Genomic DNA, 21,706 nt, shown 5'->3' on the forward strand with positions numbered 1-21,706 from the left:
CAACACGGTTAGTGGGATATTCCCAAAGCTACCGATATTCCAACTCCAATCAAATCCAACAAGATAAATGGTTAGTGAGATACTCCCAAGCCTATCGAAGTTTCAAATCCAACAACCAAATCCAATATGATAAACGGTTAGTGGGATACTCCCAAACCTACCAATATTCCAACTCCAATCAAATCCAACAACCAAATCCAACATGATAAACGGTTAGTGGGATACTCCCAATCCTACTAATATTCCAACTCCAATCAAATCTAACATGATAAATGGTTAGTGGGATACTCTCAAACCTATCGAAATTTCAAATCCAACAACCAAATCTAACATGATAAACGGTTAGTGGGATACTCCCAAACCTATCGAAATTTCAACAAGAAATTGAATTTGATTTTGATTTCTTTGATTTTTTTTTGATTGATTTTGTTTGATTTTGATTTTTTGTTTTTTTGATCTCTTGATTTTTTATTTTTGATTTTCTTTCTTCTTCTTTTTTTTTTTTTTTTTTTTTTTTTTTTAGGGAATCTTTTCAAAAATAATTTGCCCCAGTGTAGGGCACTTTTTTCTTCTTTCTTCTTTCTTCTTTCTTCTCTTTTTCGGTATCGGCCTTCCACATCACTAGATGCTTCTTCATCGATTTCAGCCATGAATACCTGCTGTAACAGCCCCACCTCCCCCTAAGGCGAACCAGAGGGTTCGGCGGGCCGCCTGCCCGGCTCTCGCCGGGACTCAGTCGTTCACTAAAGTCCTCAAATGAATTACAAGAATAAACCTCAAATATACATCACATGGTCCACAAATATACATCCAAGTCTCCAATAATTACATGTCACAATTGCAGCGGAAACAATTCCCAACTATACATAAAATGATTCCACATCCAAATTGTACAACATAAAGGCCATCCATTCACGTGAATAAGCACAACAAGTCCTGCCTTCGCCTTGAGCCCTGTGGAGGGGAATAAAATATTTTTGGGGTGAGCTAGAAGCTCAGCGAGTAACCAGCAAAATCATTAAGCAAATATATTTCACAATGTTGCATTTCGATGATTTCGATGATGTCGTGATTCAGAGATCAAATGTCCGTTTAGTGCTCTTGTGAGCCGGTGAAATCATAGCACTTGAACACCCAACGCTCAAATATTTCATTTAACATTAACTCACGAACTCACGAAAGTGGGAGCAACATCGGTGCTCCAGATAACCATGAACATGAACCATAAACAAGGTGGAGACGTTGGTGTCCAGCACAAGACTTTCCCAGAACTCATTGAAGCCAAATCATGTCATGAATTCACATGCAAGCACGCATGATATGCAATCGAATAATTAATGCAAGAAACATTTCACAAGTACTTTGGAAATAGTTTAGGGTCACTCACCTCCATGGCTCAGAAACCATCCATCACATATCATTGCCTTGCTCAAATCCGAGTCTTAGATCACAAACTCAATGCAAACAAATCCCTTCAAAGTTCGGACAGCACTTCCCCTAAATTTACAAACTTTACCAGCCATCATGGCTTCATTATTTCCTCATCCAGTCCCAAAGGTACACACACAACAACAAGTTCATCCAATAGTCATTCAGCAAGCTCCAAGTAGTACTAGTACAAGTCAAGCTAGGGAAAAGTCCGGAAATGAAAGTTAAGCTCAAAACCAGAAAAACAGTTTTGACGTCATTTTGCGGTAATGGCACCAAAGGTACTACGAGTATCGGATGGAGGTCCAAGACCCACCGTTTCGAAGCTAAGAACCAGGGCTACAACAATGTAGAAGGTCACTCAATCCAAATCCTAGCACAACTAGGTCAAATATGCAGAATACCCAACCAGAACCGTAATTGCAGGTTTACAAATTACACTATGCTGTAATCAGTACAACTCAGTCTAAACAGGTCCAAATGCAGAAATTCCAAAGGCATATGGTAGCTAGGACATCAAGCTACATTTCATCAGAAGACCTCAACACCCAAATCCAAAATAATTCCAGTCAAAACAACCCATTTCAGACACAGTTCTAACATCCTGATGAACCCAGAACAGCAATAGTAATTTCGGCTTATATCATTCTACACTACTCCAATTGACTTGAAATTTTACAGGCACCCTTAAAACATCAATACCTACAACTTTCATGTTTTGAGCCAAGGCCAATTCGCCTCTATCTATGACCTAAAAATTCGGACAGAATGTTCATCACAAAACCCTCACTTTTCAATTTTTGGTCCAAAACAGAAATTGGTTGTAATTAATCACTTTTTCCACCTCCTAGAGTCATTAAACATCATTTCCAATCATCATACATGACCCCATAATCATATCCATATGAAAACAGAAAAATCCCCAAAAATTATAAAACTTCACCAATTCAACCAAAATCAAGATATAATCCATAAATTTGCATCTCATACAACCACTAATCATGAATTGAACATCATTAGAGCAAGGAGAGGGGTCCTTCACAACTCACCTTAGCAATACAAGAGATAGAGCAACTAGTCACCTTAGCTTTCCAAACAACTCCACAAAACACCTCAAGACCACTTAGCAAAGAGATTTTATGGAATGATTTGGAGTTTTATTGGTTGGATTTGAAGATTGAGCAAGAAATAGAAGGAGGAAATTGAGAGCTTTTCTTTCTTTTCCTTTGAGAGAGAGCCGGCTATGAAGCTTTAGAAATAAGGATGATTTTTGGCAATTTTTTTGATATTTATTTGGTAAAGGTAAAGGTAAAGTCAAATGGTCAAAGTCCAAGACTTAATCTTATGGTGACACTTGTCACCTTTTGGTTCAAAACTTATCTTTTTGTCTCTCCAATACAAATATCTTAACACCTTGTAAAATAATATCACTAAATACAAAATTCCAAGAAGTTGTCAAAAATATATTGCGTTTACCGCACTTGCGGGTCCCACGTTCAAAATACGCTTTTAATTTCTCAAAAACTAACCGATACTAGAAAAATCATTTGAAAACTATTTTTGCTCATAAACTTTATCTGGGGAATTTTTCTAATAAAGAAAATGAAGAAAAGGCGGGCGATTAAATAAAATAAACCTTAGAAAATTAGAAAATTTTCGGGTTCTCACACTTATACTTTTCGGGGCGTCACACCTGCACAGAGGGCTTACCAAAGTACAATATGTACTTAAATTTCTTATTTTATTTTAAAAAATTTGATACAGCTACTACTCAAAAAAAGAGCAGCGTGATTGATTCGAAAGTATATTACTTAACTCTTGGGCGAAATGCTCAAATGTGTTACAAAAATTTGCCCCAGTGTGGGCCAATTTGATTGCAAAAATTTGTTTGGATGACTCTCCATTTATTTGAACAAAGTAAAAAACCGTGTTTCCTAAAATTTAAGAAATATCACATACTAACATATAATATAAAGAAAATTAAACGTCTTGCTTAAACTCATACAGCAAATTTCATGATGAATCTCTCAAACTAATACCAAATTGCAAAAGATTCCTCTCTCACTTTAGCATCAATGCTTAGGGTAATCGGTCACCACTTCTTGTTAGCTCATCTTTCAGGACCAATCAAGTGGGTATTATTTCTGATTTTGAGATAGCTAAGGAAAAAGAGAGGTTAGGATCTGCCTTATTCTTGTACCCAAATTGTATGTAACCCATTCAATATCACATCTTAGTGAAAGTAAATAGTTAGTCACCCTTATTTTTTAAGAAAACTTAGTCAACATATAAGTTTTATAAGCTTGTAACAAATGGGTAGAAACGATAGCTAAACATGTGAAAACTGATTATGGCCTTATGATCATGAGTGATTGGTAGATTTCTTAAGAGTATAATCCTTACTTCGAGTTGTCATGAAGGATAAGTCAGCGATGGATTTTATGAGCTTGTAATGTGGCTTGAAAACGATAGTTAAAGAAATAAGATTTTCAAGGACATTGCACTGACATTGCATTTCTTCCCAAAAATTGCCCCAGTTTTCGACTCAAAGATCTTGGACTTTGCTTGACTTTTATCCTCACTCAACAGGGACTTCAGCAGCGAATCTTCTTGCATTTTTCTTTGTATTTATTTTTCTTGTCTTTTCCTTTTTCTTGTCTTTCTTTTAAAAGGCATCCTTGCAGGATTTCACACGATGAGTAGTGTCAACTTCACATCTAATCAATTCAGAAATGCATCTAAAAAATTTTCTGACATCAGTATATGAGCATCACTTGCCAATTAGAAAATTTCTTGACAGAGATATTGTAAAGAACAGAAGTCAGGACTTTGGGCTTTTGTAATGGTGTCTGGTGGGGTGCTTAGAAAAGTTAAGGCTTGAAAGCGGATTTTAAAAAGCGATTTAAATGATCTGATATCGCATTGTTATGCCAACCCTATTTTAGGGTTAAATCAAAACTTACCCCAACTCATTCTCAACTAAGGTTCTCTTCTCTTTCATTTTCCTTTCTCTCTTCTTCTTTTTTTCGAGCCTTTCGTCATTCATCTTTTGAAACTTTTCAAAATTTGCCCCAATTTATGTTGACTGAAGCTTTCCTTTGTTCATTTCCTTTTCTTTTGGCCTTCCTTCAAAAATTTGCCCCAGTGTGGGATTTTTCTCTTTTCCCTTTTCAAAACTAAGTTTACCCCAGTGTGGGGTTTGCGATCATCAGGAGTTGCCAAACGAAATGATCATTCTGAAGGTTCAAAAAGGGTAACTAGGGATAAAGTATTTGTTTGGGAAAAGAAGAGGGTCTGACTTTTTATTCCATTCCTTACATTAACTTTGAAAGGAAACTTTCATTAATGTGAAATTTCTTGCATGTATCTGAATTAATTGATTGAGGAAGACTCCTATTCATCCATATCTGTGAAACATAAGTAATCCGTCGGACAATACTCTTCTTTTTTCTTTTCTCTTTTTTCAAAATTGAAGCCCAGATGTTAATGGTAAAATCAAATTTTCCCAACTTGTGGCTCACTCTCTTCTTTTAATTTTATCATTTTTGCCTTTTCTCTTTTTCTTGCAAAATTTCCCAATCTCCTTCCCCAATGTGGGGTGCGATCATAAGTGCTTTGAAAAGAACAACCCATTTTAGCTCAAATGAGGATGCAAAGGGTAAGCAGTGTTTAGGTTGCAGAAACGATGGCCAAAGCGTCATTCTTACGCCTTGTGACAACCAACGTAAAGAATAGCTCATTGAGAATCTATTCCCTTTTGATATTTGAAAATTTTCCAATGTAGGGTAGTGATCATTAAGGCTTTTATTTGAAATGAAATTATTCCTTTAAAGGCTCAAATGGGAGAGCAGATGATAAAATCTGTATAGATAGAGAAATGAACGCTTGAAATATCATTCCAAATTTTCAAAACAAACAAGAATAATGTACATTTTTGCTTTAACTTAGATGTGAATTGAATCTGATTAGATACCATGGATATTTTTCAAGCAAAGCTGCATCAATTTGCAATTTATCAATCAATGTGACTGATTTTGATTTTTTTAGAGGGGGGATTAATAGAAGTAGCCGAAATATGAATTGTACAGTGAAGGGGAAAAAGGTATTGCATTAGGTCTTTTGAGACAGACCAATCAGTTTGAGTGACCTCTTTTAATTCCAAGCACTCTTATTGTACAGTTTGGATCACCAATCTAGTGTGAATTTTCAGGCAAGAGGTTGAAAAAATCTCAATTTAGTCTTATTTCTTAAAATTTATCATGAAATCTCCCAATGAGCAAAAATAAAAAATGAAATATACATGATTATATACAAAACAATAATTGTGTAAATGAAAAACTTTATTGCTGGAAAAATTTGAAACCAAATTTCTTGTTTAATTATAATACAAATGAGAAAAGAAAAATCTCTAAAGAACTCCACATATACACACTTTTAGTCTCCTTTTCTTTTGGAACAAAAATGTATTAACAAATCAAATAAACAAAATTTTCCCTTGGACAAAGAATTATGAAGTCTCTTAGATGCTTTAGTCTAGTGCTTCCAGATAGATCCTTCATGTTTTCATTATAGGGTCTGCCCAAGAATCAAGTAATACTTGTAATTTTTAAACTTTATTAGACAAAATCGTTATCAGATGTAGAAAAAATATTTTTACCTTATTGAAATCTCTTTTATAAATGCAGGGGAGGGGAAAAATAAAAGAAAAAATACCCAGAGTTAGTAAGCAAAATTGTAAAATCGGTATGCATGTCCTATGGGGGAGCCCTTTTATGCCAAGCGTAGGCCTAGCATGAAAAATGCAATCCTCTGGGGTAGGCATTATACAATACCTGATGAATCCGACCAACTTATTGAGTGAAAAATAATTTGAAAAAATTTGGCCAAATGGAGTGAGAAGAGACATTTGTCCTAAAATGAGGACAAAGTCCGAATGGATTGCTTACTTTGATCGACACATAAAATGATGTGTGAAAGAACCTACTCTTGAAAGGATTGCAATGTCTCGACTAGTTCATTTAACGAACCCTAGATCGAAACCCTAAAAGAGAATAACAGGTCAAATGGATCGGATGAACTTGATGATTTATTCAAAAATTGACTGGATTATCCTAATAATGTGTGAACTAGTCAAATGAATTGAATGAAATTCAAAATTGACTGGATGACCCTAAAAAAGCGTAAATTGGTCAAGTGAAATTGATAATTTATTCAAAATTGACTAGATAGTCCTAAAAATGAATGAATGGATGGAGTTAATGACTTACTGTTGAACGAGTTGATCAAATAGATAAAATAGAATCGATGATCTTATTCAAAAATGAGTAATTTGTTCAAAAATGACTGGATTATCCTAAAAATGAATGAATTGAAAAAATGGATTGGATGACATTGATGAATAAAACGGTCCAATGAATTGAATAGAATTGATAGTTTATTCAAAAGTCGATTGAATTGTCTACCCATTGGTAGTTTCAAAAAATCATTGCGATGAATTAGTCTATGACCCTCCTAAAATCAAGATTTGGCCTCAATATATTTACCATCTCAATAATGAGGAATTACTTGTGAATTTCTTCAAATTAATGTCCTTTACACAAGGGAATTTTACCAAATATATTTAAAATGGCCAAAAAATGATTGTTAGATGCTCATATTCTAATGTACCAAAGATCACTCTATGAAAATGATCGGATCCTACCTTACCTAGTGCACTACCCCTTTGGATAATATAAGAAATATAGACGTGCAAGTCTCATTGGATTATATATCCGAGACACAAGGTGGCTTATTCCTAATAAGGGATCCCTTAAATGGCATTCCCTCTAAGGCTTTGTGCATGATGCCAATTTATCAAAGCAATTTAAATATGCAAATATGACCTAAGGAACCCTTTGTATGCCAGGGTGGGCCTAGAATGATGTTCAATCTATAAATGCAATATATTGAAATTTAAACGTGCAATAGCCTATCTAAGGAGGTAGGTTCTAAAAGAGGATCATCCCAGATCTCTTATTTCCTAGCGTTTGTGAATGCAAACGACAAGAAAACAAGGAAAATGTTAGTTCAACAAATAATCACATAACACGTTGGGCAATTAAATGATATAAAAAGCAAAAAAGATAAGGAAAGAGGGTGGAATCCCTCCCCTCATGCTTAGTGTCCCTAGTTAGGTAAGGATGACTCTATCCTAGGGTATTTCTAATATGGATGCATGAGGTTTGACTTACTAATGCATCTAGACTCAATAAGGCTTTAAGCTCCCAAGCCTTCAGACCTAAAGGCGAAGGGTCATCAATCCCAGGGCTTTCGGTCGGTGGCTCGAGCGATCCCTTAGGCATCGCTATGGGCGCAGTGCACACCATCCGCCTACCTAAGGAAATCGATCTTAATCCTACAGGGAGATGTGGGATGGCGCCCACGAAAAAGAAAAATAGGATAAACAAAACTATACATGCACGTATGAGGTGCTTTTCTTTTGAGGGGAGGGATTATACCATCAAATGCGGTCGACGGTTCTAGGGTAGCTACCCTCCCCCCCCCAAAATGCAAGTGCGATACAAGTAAAAGTAAAGAAACAATCCATTCATCGCATACATAGTGTACGAGGAGTAATTACGCGCGGGATAGATGCAAAAAAAACCTAAAAAGAGAAAAAAGGAAAAGGAAAAGAAGAATGCTACCTAATACCTCCAAATGTGATATATAAGAAGGTTAAAAGAAGAAAAGGTTGACTAAATCGAATGCTCAGACCCTCTAAGTCCCCAGTGTAGTCGCCAGCTATCGCGCCCCATTTTTAAATAAAATAATAAATAGGTTTTAGAAAATGGATTTTTGATTGATTGAAAAATGATGAATCTTAATTTTTAGAAAATAAGTAAAGAAAATGGAAAGGGCCTAAATGGAGTTTGAAAATGCGACGATTTTGGCCCAAATTATAGTTTAAAAAGGGTTTTTAAATAAAAAAATTGGAGTCACCACTTGGTATAAAGTTAACGTGTGACGGCCCTATCTCCCCATAAGGCAAACCAAAGGATTCGGCAGCCGCCTGCCTAACTCTCGTCAGGGCTCGTTCATTCACTTCAACAAAATAAGATAAAACCTCGAGAAAAAGTAAAACAAAACCAATTCGCAAACTTGAAACGCATACTTACATTCATTTCTTCCTCGCAAAAAAATACAACTCAAATATAACAAAAGCTTTAAGTTCCAATACTTCCAACCCTAATCAAGCACTAGAGCGGATGCAAATTGAAAATTTTAAAAGGATTAGACGATGCTATTCTATATAGGTCTCTCGCCCTTGTCGCATCCCCTGTAAGGAAAACAAAACTAACGGAATGAGCTAAAAGCCCAGTGAGGTTCCAGACACATAATCAACTTAAACAAGAACATTAGTCATGTAACAACACGTAATTCAGGAAACATTAACAATATAAAATAATGGTAACACATTCATTAAAAGGATAAATGCTCACATGGAGCCTTTGTTCTTTCATTCACCTTTCATTTCTTTATTCCTCCAATCATTTTAAAATGCAATTTGTACATGAAAACCCCTCCATTGACATTGTCACTCGTTCATTCATTTCATTCATCCCCCTTCTGGACATTGGCCAGACTCCACCCGACAACGTGGTAATACTCGAGTATACCAAACTTTCACCCAGGGTCACCAAATCGCCCGACCGAGTCCGCTTCTGGCTCGAGTCGACCGGCAACGAAGGGCAAGGGCCCAGTTCAGCCAAACAGCTTACATTCATGCACAACTAGCATTTAATCATTTAATCATTAAAAATTTCACATTCATTTAGGTCGAGTGCGATAAAGTACACACTCGCCTAGCAAAATTCATTTGTAACAAACATTTATTATTTAATCAAATATCCACAACAAATCATATAGTTCATGGAAACATAACAAACAAAGAACACTTACCTATTTACGCAAAATAACGTTCAAAGTATCCTTCCGGATAACACCCTCAATCACCAAGGAACCCTAATATAATCAAAAGAACACATTATGCTTCAACCATCAAAGATTTAAGTAATTCAAAGAAAATTTGAATACGTACTAGTACAAAGTATAAATATGATTTTGGTAGTGAAAAGAGTACCTTTAAACCAAAGGACATAAGTAAAATATTTGTAAAACTTATGATCACTCGTAAAACTTTAAAATCTCCATTTGAGTCGAAGTGACAAAGAAAACGTATTTCTATTAGTCGTAAATTTCATTTTTCCAAGGGTACAAGTTTCGGCTAAATTCTAACTTATATACCTCGATAAAAGAAGATGCAAATATCCTAGATGGTTCAAGTGGTATTCGCTCTCAAGCTTTACTTGAGTCGCAAGTAAATCTACCTAGCCCTTGAGCGTAAATTTGGGCAGCACACCCTTTGTATTTACCTATTTTCCAGCCATTTATGGATTCATTATTTTCCTCAATCAGTCCCAAAGTCACACACAAAATAATCTCATTTCAATAGCCGTTCAATAGGCTCAATGTCATACAAATACAAAATCAAGCTAGGAACATGTTCGGAAATGAAGTTTAAGTCATAAAACAAAAGACAGATTTGACGCCGTTTAGCATATCGGATACAACCGAAGCTACGCTTATCGGAATGGTGTGAAATTTAAACTATTTTGAAGCTAAGATAAAGGGCTACAACTTTGATGAAGGTCACTCAGTCCAGTTCGTAATGTTTCCAGGTCAAAATTTCAAAGTACAGAACCAGAATCTCACAAACCGGCTAGTTAACCGCACTATGCATAAATGACCATAACTCAGGCTATCGAATTCCGATTGAGGCCTTTTTAGGGCCATTGGAAAGCTAAGACATAGCACTACAACTTCTATTTTTTGGCCAAATGCTAATTTGGTACGGATCAGGGTGAACAGACATAGTCAGATTTGTGAAATGTCAACACTGTCCACAGAGCTCTACCTATGGCAGTTAGGGGTATTTTTGTCTTTTCACATGATACCGTGCTCGGATTGAGCTGAAATTTTATAGGCATCCATAAAACATCATTTCCTACAACTTTAATGTTTTAACCTAAGGCTGATTCTGATGAGGGAGCACCAAGGATCAATGGTGATCATGACCAAGTCATTCAAGTGCCACTAGGACTGGTCACAAGTGCTCGTGCCAAGAAGATGCGTGAGTCACTTCAAGCACTTGTATGCACCATCCAAGAAAGAATTGGAGATGACTTAAAGACCATTGAAGGCTTGGAGAATGAGAATTCCACAATTCACACCTTGCTCCAAGTGGATGAGCCAAGTGAAGCCGAGAGTTAGTTGACCACCTATTGGTCAAAGGCCGAGACTTAATAGCCTTTTAATTGCCATTTTAGTTGTTTACTTTTTTAATAAAATTTGGTCCAAACTAATCCTTAGTTGGACGAACACAAGTAGTCTTCTTTTAGTCATTTAAATTCGGCCCACAAGGCCCTAGTCATTAAAGCAAATCCATCCACTTTAGGGTTAGCTTTCAAGTCCATTGTATGGCTATATATAGCCAAGACAAGAGAGCTTTACAGTTAGTTTTTTGATCAATACAATTTTGAGTGTTTTCACCTTTCTCTTCCTAAGAGAGCCTTCTTGAACACTTGAGAATATTTCTCAAATTGTTCAATTGAACTTATCAATCAAGTAACTCTTTGGTTGTGGCGTTCATCTACCTTCAATTTGGTTCGTTAGTTCGTTAGATAGCGGGTTGAGATAATATCAATAACGTTCGTTATCTCGGGAATTAGTTTTGGGTCAAATTTCCGCTGCCTAAACCGTGGTGATTCGGTTGTCTAGATCGCGGCTTCACATCAGTTGGTAATCAGAACTAGTCGACAACCACCAGGTTATATCCTTCTTTTTCACTTTGTTTCGAGTCATATTCGTTTGTTATCAAATCTGATTTCGTGTGTCAAAAAAAAAAATCATCAGTCGCTAGTTTCCTTGTTTTCCGTTTGTCTTGACAGTCTACAAATTATCCCTTTTGCTGTCCACATTGTGTCGTCTATTGCTGCTGTGTTTTCTTGTCCTTAATTGCATCTCAGTGTTGTGTGTTTGAGTCTTGAAGTCATCGAGTCAAAAAAAAAAAATTGAAACAGCCGCTAAGATTTTGTGCCGTCGTTGTGTTCTTGTGTCTTGTTTCTCGCAAGCAATCTGTTTGCCGTCTCTTGCTACTGTTTAGATCAGATCATAGTCTTTTCATTGTGTTGTTGAGTCATTCTGGTCATGCAAAGAAACCACCAAAAAAGGAAAAAAAAAAAAAGAAGAGAAAAGAAGAAAACACACGCAAGAGGCAACCAAAATTCTGGTCGCTGGTTAATTCTCGAAACCGAAGTGTTTTCTTTGAACAAGAGGGCTGGGAAAATTGTTTGTTCTGCACAAAAAGGCTGAAACTGTTTTGTAATTATCTTCCTTGGAAACCTTGAAAGGTTTACCTTTATTTCTTGAAAATCTTGATTTCTTGATCTATTTTCTTTGTGAATCTCAGAAGTCTTTATACAAATTGGTGGGTTGTGTCACCGAATCTTGGTACACTTAGTGAAGGCCTTAATTGGCACAAGTACCAATAGGCTCTTGCTCTTGGAACCTTGGAACAAGGCTGATCACCGCTTGAACCAAGTTCTTGTTTTGCGGCTGCCTTGCACAAGACTGCCTTGGAACTTGCTGCTTTGGAACTTGCGGCTGCCTTGCAAGGCTACCTTAGTGGCTGCCCAATCATTCTTGTTCTTGAAACCTTGATTTTAAATTCAAGAGAAAGAAAATAATTCTGGTTGAACAAAAAAAAAAAAAAAGAAAGAAAAGAAAGAGGAAACCAGAATCGAATCACAAGAAATAAGAAACCCTCTTGAAATAGGAAACCTCCTTGACGAGGGAAACCCCAACCGACTTGGCTTGCTAGGACAAACCCTAGCCCCACCAATCTGTCCACTTCGGACTTGTTGCTTGATTTGGGAAACCAGCCACCAAAACAACCCTCCACATAATCCAAAATTACCTAAGAAACATTGTCTACAACTTCTGAAGGAAATCAGCCGCGTGCAAAGTCGGGTAGAGTCATTCTAAGATCCAAACAAGTTCTGCCATCTTGCTCTCTGATTCGGTTGAAGTAGCATTTTGTCCAGCCGTGTGCAATTGTGTTTTTGGAGTCCTTTTTAGATTACTTTGTGGCTAGATACACACAATCAGAATTCTAAACAGATTAGAGGTTGCTTAGCCATTAGGTTCCATTGAGTCCTTGTCCAAATTAAACTCTTACACCCTTGAATCATTCTTTTACGGACTAAGTCACTAAACTTCCAGTGTATTCTTGCCTGTGTAATTGTTGCCTTTTGAGTCTTCATTCAGTCTTAAATTCCAGCTACTCATACGCCACTTTTGGGGAAAACTTGATTAAAGTTGATTGAACTACTTGGAGAAAATTTCTGATTTCTTCAAGGGGGCAATCAAGGGATTTGGAAGTGAGTAGTGAGATCATTAGAGTGTTCTAAACACTTGAGTGATACACGAGAGTGACCGAAACACGTGAGGGAGTGAGTGAGGAATTTTTACCTTAACATTTGCTGAAGTTTTGCAGGATAACCCATGGCCAATGAAAATGACATCACCGTGACACAATTGGCATCAAGAATGGATGCTATATGGAGAGACATGCAAAGGAAATTTGTGCTCCGCTTTGAGTCCATGCAACAACAAATTGAACAATTGGATCCCTCCAGAAACGCCCAATTCGATCCCTCCAGAAACTCTTCTAGGAAAACTAGAGGGAAACTCACCGTGGACGAATTCAGTGACTCTAACTCAGAGGGAGAGTTCGAAGACGAAGAGTGAAGGCCGCGGAGAATGACACAGCGGGCTGACCATGTAAAGGATCAACTCAAGGGAATAAAATTAAAAATTCCTACCTTCTAAGGCAAATCGGATCCCGAAACGTACTTGGAGTGGGAGAGAAAGATTGAGTTGCTCTTCGATTGCAACCACTACACGAGGTCTCAAAAGGTAAAGTTGGCCGCCATAGAATTCACCGAGTATGCCGCAATTTGGTGGGATCAACTTTGCCTCAAACAACGAAGGAATGAAGAACCGGCCATCCGGACATGGAACGACTTGAAGCGAATCATGAGAAAGCGCTTCATACCTGGTCACTACCATAGGGATTTGCATCACAAATTGCAAATCCTCACTCAAGATAGTATGACGGTTGAGGATTACTTCAAAGAAATGGAAATGTCCATGATGCAGGCTGATGTTCGAGAAGATGAGGAGGCCACCATGGCCCAGTTTTTGGGAGGACTACGGCCTGATATTGCTGACATCGTGGAGTTTCAACACTACCTTGACATGGGGGAACTCTTGGATAATGCTATCAAGATAGAACGAAGGTTCAAGAGGAGGGGAACGAGCCGTCAAAACTCCAACTTCCAATCTGGAAATTGGAGACATGCGTCCTTAAAGAGGGAGGATCACCCCTCGAGTGCCCCACACCTTGCAAAATCGAATGGAAATTCAAGGGGGACTTTGAGGCCGAATACACTACCTTCCAAACCAACTTCAAGGAAAGGTTTTAAACCCCAACAAGAGGTCTTTAAACCAAGGACCTGTGACACCAAGTGCTTTAAGTGCCAAGGGTTTGGGCACATTGCTTCCCAATGTCCAAACCAATGAACCTTGATCCTGTTACCCAATGGAGATATATTGACCGATGAAGAAGAAGAGGAACATGAAGGGATGCCTCCTTTAGAAGAGGAGGACGAGCTTGAAGAGGTACCAGTCAATGACGCGGTTGGATGTCTAGTGGCAAGGCGAGCACTAGCCACTCAAGCTAGTCGAGATGAGCTCCAACGAGAAAACATCTTCTACTCATGATGTCATATACACAACAAGGTTTGTAGCCTAGTCATTGACCCAGGGAGTTGCACTAATGTTGCAACTGCACTAATGGTGGAGAGACTCAACTTACCTACAACCGACCACCCGCGTCCCTACAAGCTCCAATGGCTAAACAATAGCGGCGAGGTACATATCTCCAAACAAGTCTTAGTTACTTTTTGCATTGGTCGATATAAAGATGATATTGTATGCGATGTAGTACCTATGCAAGCTGCACACATTCTTTTAGGCCGCCCTTGGTAATTTGATAAGAGAGTTACTTTTGATGGTTTCTTGAACAAATGCTCCTTTTTGCATAATGGTAAGAAAATTACACTTGCACCTCTCACACCACAACAAGTGCATGAGGACCAAACCAGTTTGCAAAGGGAGTATGAAATGCATGTCACTAGTCAAAAACAACCATCGAAATTAAAACTAAAAGGGGTAGCCAAGACCTCAAGGAGTAAAAGTGAGCCTAACAGAACCAATGAGCTAGGAAAAGAAAGAAAAACTAGCATGCTAGCTCGAGTGAAAGATGTGAGGAAAGCTTTACATTCTAACCAAGTCTTGCTTATATTGATTTGTAAGGAAGCTTTACTCACTAATGAGTTTGATACTTCTCTGCCTAGTATTGTCACTAACCTTTTACAGGAGTATCATGATGTGTTCCCCGAGGATATACCTAATGGATTGCCACCTTTGAGAGGGATTGAACATCAAATTGATTTCATCCCTGGGGCTTCCTTGCCAAACAAGGCACCGTATAGGACTAATCCCGAGGAAACTAAGGAACAACAAAGGCAAGTAGAGGAGTTACTTGGCAAAGGATGGATTCGTGAGAGTCTAAGCCCTTGTGCTGTACCCGTCCTACTTGTGCCTAAGAAGGATGGAGGATGGAGGATATGCATTGACTGTCGAGCTATTAACGCCATAACGGTAAAGTATCGTCATCCCATATCTCGTCTAGATGACATGCTTGATGAATTGCATGGTGCAATCATTTTTACAAAAATTGATCTAAAAAGTGGATACCATCAAATTCGTATGAAAAATGGAGACAAATGGAAAACTTCTTTTAAGACTAAACATGGCTTATATGAGTGGTTAGTCATGCCTTTTGGCCTAACTAACGCACCTAACACTTTTATGAGATTAATGAACCATGTTTTGCATCCTTTCATTGGTAAATTTGTGGTAGTGTATTTTGATGATATCCTAATTTATAGTAGGAGTCTAGAAGAGCATGCAATACATTTACAAGCTGTCTTAGATGTACTTCGACAGGCAAGGCTCTACGCCAACCTTAAGAAGTGCACTTTTTGCACTGATCAACTTGTTTTTCTAGGATATGTTATAAGTGCACAGGGTGTACAAGTGGATCAATTAAAGGTGAAGGCTATAAATGAATGGCCAACACCTTCTAATGTAAGTGAGGTTAGGAGTTTCCATGGCTTGGCAAGCTTCTACAAGCTTTTTGTCAAGGACTTCAGCACCATAGCTGCACACTTACATCTATCATCAAGAAGAACTCACCATTCCAATGGGGGGAAGAACAAGCTAAGTCTTTCCAATTACTTAAACACCAGCTCACACATGCACCTGTTCTAAGTTTACCTAACTTCGACAAAGCTTTTGAGATAGAATGTGATGCTTCTGGTATAGGTATTGGGCCTGTTCTACTCCAAGAAGGTCGACCGATCGCATACTTCAGTGAAAAGCTAAATGGAGCCGCCTTGAACTACTCAACCTATGACAAGGAACTGATGGCATTAGTTCGAGCCCTCCAAACTTGGCAACACTACCTTCAACCTCGAGAGTTCATCCTGCATACTGATCACGAATCCCTCAAGCACATCAAGTCACAAACCAAGCTGAGTAAACGCCATGCAAGATGGATAGCTTTCATCGACACCTTTGCATTCATGATCAAATATAAAACCGGTAAGTCTAATGTAGTAGCTGATGCACTTTCTAGGAGATATACACTACTTACTACATTGGATGCCAAATTACTAGGATTTGAATATCTCAAGGATCTTTATGCCACTGACCCAGATTTTGGTGAGATCTTCCACTCCTTGCCACGAGACACTCGTGAGCATTACTTTCTTTCACAGGGGTTCTTGTACTACAAGAACAAATTGTTCATTCCACTAAACTCCATGCGACCCGTGTTGGTTCGAGAAGCCCATGGAGGAGGACTTATAGGCCATTTTGGAGTTACTATGACATTGTCCACCCTTCAAGAACACTTCTTTTGGCCACGCATAAAGAGGGATGTTGAACGACATATACAAAGGTGTGTAACTTGTCACCATGCAAAATCAAAGGTAAATCCTCACGGGCTCTACACTCCTTTACCTATCCCTCATGCACCTTGGGTTGACCTATCTATCGATTTCGTACTCGGATTACCTAGAACTAGACAAGGTCATGACTCCATCTATGTTGTGGTTGACCGCTTCTCTAAAATAGCATATTTTATACCTTGCCATAAGACCGATGACGCTAAACACATAGCTGACTTGTTTTTTAGAAACATAGTTCGTTTGCATGGCATGCCTCGTACCATTGTCTGATAGAGATGTAAAGTTCCTTAGCTACTTTTGGAAAACTTTGTCGTGTAGGCTAGGCACTTAATTGCTTTTCTCTACTTCTAGTCACCCACAAACTGATGGACAAACTGAAGTAGTCAATAGTACCTTGTCTACTTTGTTGCGTGCCACAATAGAAAAGAATATTAAGACTTGGGAAAATTGCTTACCGCATGTTGAATTTGCTTACAATCGCTCTGTGCACACTGCTACATTGCACTTATCTCCTTTACCTGAGCATGAGAGAGTTAACATGGATGGTAAGAAAAAGGTAGAGTTTGTGCGAGATCTATATGCCAAAGTTCGAGCCAACATCGAGAAGCGCACCCTCCAATACATCCAAAATGCGAACAAGGGACGCTGCAAGATGGTCTTCGAACCAGGCGACTGGGTATGGATCCACATGCGCAAGGAGCGTTTCCCACTTCAAAGACGCAACAAACTCCAACCAAGGGGAGATGGTCCCTTCCAAGTCGTGGAGAAAATAAACGATAATGCCAACAAACTTGACCTTCCAAGCGAGTATGTGGTACATGCTACATTTAATGTTGCTGACTTGAGTCCCTTTTATGCAGACGATGAGTTTGATTTGGTTACAAATTGCCTTCAAGAGGAGAGGACTGATGAGGGAGCACCAAGGATCAATGGTGATCATGACCAAGTCATTCAAGTGCCACTAGGACCGGTCACAAGAGCTCGTGCCAAGAAGATGCGCGAGTCACTTCAAGCACTTGTATGCACCATCCAAGAAAGAATTGGAGATGACTTAAAGACCATTGAAGGCTTAGAGAATGAGGATTCCACAATTCACACCTTGCTCCAAGTTGATGAGCCAAGTGAAGCCTAGAGTTAGTTGACCACCTATTGGTCAAAGGCCGAGACTTAGTAGCCTTTTAATTGCCGTTATAGTTGTTTACTTTTGCAATAAAATTCGGTCCAAACTAATCCTTAGTTGGCCAAACACAAGTAGTCTTCTTTTAGTCATTTAAATTCGGCCCACAAGGTCCTAGTCATTAAAGCAAATCCGTCCACTTTAGGGTTAGCTTTCAAGTCCATTGTATGGCTATATATAGCCAAGACAAGAGAGCTTTACAGTCAGTTTTTTGATCAATACAATTTTGAGTGTTTTCACCTTTCTCTTCCTAAGAGAGCCTTCTTGAACACTTGAGAATATTTCTCAAATTGTTCAATTGAACTTATCAATCAAGTAACTCCTTGGTTGTGGCGTTCATCTACCTTCAATTTGGTTCGTTAGTTCGTTAGATAGCGGGTTGAGATAATATCAACAACTTTCGTTATCTCGGGAATTAGTTTTGGGTCAAATTTCCGCTGCCTAAACCGTGGTGATTCGGTTGTCTAGATCGCGGCTTCACATCAGATTCAGCCTCCGTCATGGCCGAACAGTACCGGATAGAACAGGGTAAGATGAAAACCCTAAAACTGAAATTTCCATAATACTACTTCCAACTATGAAATATGCTCATAAACTACCAAAACTACAACTTTAAACCACTAATTAGCAATTAATTGAAGTAAAGAGGAGGTTCTTGGCAAAATACCTTGGAAACTCAAGAAAAATGGTAGTTTAGTATCTTTCCTCCCACAATCACTCCACCAACTCCTTCAACCTTCCTTAATAAGCACTTGTATGGTGTAGTTTCAATTTTGGTTGGCTACAACTCAAGATTCAAGCTAGCAAGTGAAGTAGAAATTGAAGTTTCTCTCCCTGTTTTTCTCCTCAAGAGGGTCGGCCAAGAGAAGCTAAAAATGAAGAAAATGTTGGTCAAATTTTGATTCTATTCAAGAGGTAAGAAAGTCCTTGGTCCAAGTCAAAAGTCCAATAAATTTAAGACAAGTGGTTAGCCAAGATTAATCCTTATCTTATTGTCTTCCAACACTAATCTTCCTAGCTAATCCCCAATTATCACCTAGCACCTTGTAAAATAATAATACTTAGCACAAAAATCACTTAATCACCAAAATTTTATCGCACTAACAGGTCCCACGTCTATAATGCGTTTCAAATTTAATGTACACTAACTTATACTAGGAAAATGATTTAAAACTGTACTTGCTTATAAAAATGCATAGAAACTTTAATATTTTAAAGGCAAGTATAAAAATGTAGGCAAAAATAAAATGAGGCCTAGAAAATGTGAAAATTTTCGGGTTCTCACACTCTCTCCCCCTTAAGAAATTTCGTCCTCGAAATTTTTACCTTCAGATGCCTCAGGAGCTTGTTGGTTGTCTAAGGCATATATCTTTGCCGGTACTTTTGTTCGATTCCCTCTTTCATTCACTTGTTTCGGTTTGGTTCCATCCAGTGATTGAGCACTATTCCCCTTTGGCTGTTTCATCGGGCAACTACTAATTTGGTGGTCGCTACTCCCACAAATCAAATATTTTCGCCCTTTCCTCCAACACTCATTCTCAGTATGATTTGCCTTTCCACAATATCCGCAGGCCAGGTGAGAAGCCACTTTTTGGCTTTCTAGAGAAATTTCCCATGACCTATCTCACTTCTTTTGATAGATCTTTCATCTAGTGCTCCTAATGTCCATGGTGGGCGGGGTGAAGGGTTCAATTTTTGTACTTTAGAAGGCACTATCTTTTCGCTAGATTCCTCAGATACACTACCAGATGCACCCTTTTTTCGTGTTTGGAAGGCTTTTACCTGTGCCTTTGCATCCTCAATCCTTTGGGCTTTCTCAAGGGTTTCCGTAAAGGTATTAACCTGAACCGCTGCTAAAGCTTCCTGGATTTCCAGATTCAATCCTTATATGAACCGTCTCACTCTTCTCCGCTCCGTGGCCACCAATTCGGAAGCAAACTTGGACAGTTTAGTAAATTTAGTCTCATATTCGGCCACACTCTGGGTTCCCTGACGTAACCCAATAAACTCGTCCTCTCTCCTTTCTTGGACTAAAGGTGGGAGATATTTCTCGTTAAATTCCCTTACAAAGTTCGCCCATGTCCATACCATCTGTTCTCTTTTTCACTTGACCCTAATTACATTCCACCATGTTCGGGCCGGTCCTTCGAACTGAAACACAGCAAAGTTCACTTGTCTTTGTTCTGTGTAGTTCAAAGCTGCGAAGATATTAATTATTGCCTCTAACCACTGTTCAGCTATATCCGGCTCAGGCCCTCCATGAAATTTCGGAGGTAGAAACTTTTGGAACCTCTCAAGAGCCGTATCCTCTCCTATCTCAGGATTCTGGGGTTGATTCACTGGCACTTGGCCTTGCTGATCTACCAGTTGAGCTAGAATATTTGTCATTTGTTGTATTGCCGTCGCCACTTGGTCTCCGGCCTCAACCCTTGGTCCATGTTCTTGCTCGGCCACCATTTCTCTTTCTTCTCTCGGTTCTTGAGTTCGCTTAGTCCCACGGCCACGACCACGTCCACGACTACGTCTCCCTTCCATACCCTTTTCCACTCTCTCTTTTTTTTTTTAAAAGATGATTTAGTATGTAACAAAGTAAATTGACTAAAACGACAAGATATAACACACCAAATTCACATAGCTACATATCAAGTTGAACAAAAACAAAATCAAGTACAACAAATACCATACACGTAAGTATTAACATGCCACAAGCCAAATATATACAGTAGCAATACAGAGACAAAACAAAAGTAAACACGACATGCCGTTCCATACTCGGTTAAAATATTTCCCGTCCAATCTCTCACTTCTATTACTATCCGAATTAGACATCCGTAGATCCCTTGCACTTGCTCTCACCAAACGCTAGCCCATTCCTGTTCCTCGAAATGAAGATCGCAAGTCCTTGGTATTGCCCTCAACTCCCGCATACCCGGGTACAAGAATCTGAGATAATTCACCACTCGAGCTGGCCAGTCCCAAGAGTAAATTATCTACCATTGAGATTTCTACCTAACGTACATAACTATTGTCCTCAAGTACCATGAGAAAGATTTAAGACCTATAACACTTTATGGTTCATAGCTTATGCTCAAAAGAGCACTTAGTCCTTCATACTTATTCAAGAAATTAGGACCATAACACCACTTGGCCCAAGTTCACTTCGCGCAGAGACCACGCGAAGTGGCTTTGATACCACCTGTGATGGCCCCACCTCCCCCTAAGGCGAACCAAAGGGTTCGGCGGCCGCCTGTCCAACTCTTGCCAGGACTCGTTTATTCACTTCAACAAAATAAGATAAAACCTCGAGGAAAAGTAAAACAAAACCAATTCCCAAACTTGAAATGCATACTTACATTCATTTCTTCCTCGCAATAAAATACAACTCAAATATAACAAAAGCTTTAAGTTCCAATACTTCCAACCCTAATCAAGCACTAGAGCGGATACAAATTGAAAATTTCAAAAGGACTAGACGATGCTATTCTATATAGGTCTCTCGCCCTTGTTCGAATCCCCTGTAAGGAAAAAAAAACTAACAGAATGAGCAAAAAGCCCAGTGGGGTTCCAGACACATAATCAACTTAAACAAGAACATTAGTCATGTAACAACACGTAATTCAGGAAACAATAACAATATAAAACAATGGTAACACATTCATTAAAAGGATACATGCTCACATGGAGCCTTTCGTTCTTTCATTCACCTTTAATTTCCTTATTTCTCCAATCATTTTAAAATGCAATTTGTACTTGAAAACCCCTCCATTGACATTGTCACTCATTCATTCATTTCATTCTTCCCCCTTCTGGACATTGGCCAGACTATACCTGACAACGTGATAATACTCGAGTTTATCAAACTTTCACCCAGGGTCACCAAATCGCCCAACCGAGTCCGCTTCTG

This window comes from Coffea eugenioides, chromosome 7 (assembly GCF_003713205.1).
Source record: "Coffea eugenioides isolate CCC68of chromosome 7, Ceug_1.0, whole genome shotgun sequence".
Lineage (NCBI taxonomy): Eukaryota > Viridiplantae > Streptophyta > Magnoliopsida > Gentianales > Rubiaceae > Coffea > Coffea eugenioides.